The 1,381-nt window shown below is 40.6% G+C and overlaps 1 long non-coding RNA gene across 4 annotated transcripts in view; it reads right to left on the bottom strand.

The window, feature by feature from the left end:
* LOC109970008 (uncharacterized) overlaps window positions 1-1,381 on the bottom strand; it is a 15,042-nt gene that overhangs the window by 2,207 nt on the left and 11,454 nt on the right. For all 4 annotated transcript variants that reach the window (XR_002276347.1, XR_002276349.1, XR_002276348.1 and 1 more), the window contains one exon: window positions 245-322. This is a non-coding gene — a long non-coding RNA (uncharacterized LOC109970008). The remainder of the gene's footprint in view (window positions 1-244; window positions 323-1,381) is intronic.

Raw genomic sequence — 1,381 nt, 5'->3', positions numbered from 1 at the left:
TTTTTTTTTTTTTACTGAGTCAAAAGCTTGTTTAGTCATATTGGGTTTGTTTAGTTGTATTATTAAAAATTATTCATTTTTAAAATTTTAAAAGTGTATAAAAAAAAAAAGGGGGGGGGGGATTTTATACTTGCCATGGGCAGATATGTTGAGTATAAATGGATATGAAAGCAGCAGCACTGACCTACTATTGGGACATTTTCCAGAATCAAGACAGAAAATCTAAGCACATCCTCCAACTCACCAACAGAAATGCAGCAGGATCCTCAAAACATGGCGTGTTACACCAAAGCGTGACATCACTTTCTCTATGGTCCACAGCCTACAGAAAGATTAGATACATATATAAATAAAAAGAAAGAACTTAATAAAACAGTATGGCTTTAGAAAGTGAGCTTTTATCAAGTTATATAGGAGTTATACATTTTTCAAATTAAAGATACAGTATATCATTCTCTTATCTATAAGAAAAAGTTAACTAGGTTCTCTAGGGAATGTACAACAGCAGTCCAGTAAAATAGCACTAATTAAAAAAAGTGATCACGTTTGGCTGAAAATACTCTACACAAATCTTTTCATAAACAGTTTTGGATGTATACTTTAAAAAGTGGTTACCTTGGCAAAAATACACAACATACATATAGACAAATGTCCTCCTCAAGTCTCCAGTTACGTCTTACACTCTCTGAATAAGTCAACAACAGCAGGTTGATAGAGCCCCTGCCCACACACACAGCCTTTACATTCCAAAACCCCCCCCCCCCCCATGATGTGAAACTCACACACTGCCAGTCTGCCTGTACTTTACTCTCGAAATCACTCGTGGGCCTCTATCAGCTCACACTGGTTCTGTTATGATGACTTTCACTGTCTGCACATCAGCGCTGGCCCATGTCAGACCAGCAAGAGGAAGTGCAGCCTTATATATCACTAATGTGCCTGCTCTGTGCACAATCTGTGGCTTCAGGTGCCGTATCCTGTTCCTGTGGGGGTTAAGTCTCACACAAAGCTAGAGCTGACACTTCACTTTGATGAGTGGTGGAAGCACTACTGACCAAGAGATGTGTATCCATACAGCCTGTGGATTTACTCTGGAGGAAAAGGCTGGAACTTCTTCCTAGCTATAATCAGGTTACTCCGTCCTCCATAACCGTTACCGCGAAGGTTAAGTTACCGAGAAGACTATCTGACCTGTGATCAGAAGCTGTATTTGGACATGGTGTGTGTGAGTGCGTGTCTGCTCTGGTGTGTGAGAGTGTGAGCTACTACATGGCTGCAGCCCAAGAGTATCCTGTCAACAGGAAGTCATGGATTTGATATGCACCCGCCTCAAGCCACAGAAGCAAACTGATTTGTTTGTAGTGCGTTCAATGGTTTTCTC

Source organism: Monopterus albus, unplaced genomic scaffold (assembly GCF_001952655.1).
Source record: "Monopterus albus unplaced genomic scaffold, M_albus_1.0 scaffold188.1, whole genome shotgun sequence".
Lineage (NCBI taxonomy): Eukaryota > Metazoa > Chordata > Actinopteri > Synbranchiformes > Synbranchidae > Monopterus > Monopterus albus.
This window is presented reverse-complemented; position numbering and strand designations above follow the sequence as displayed.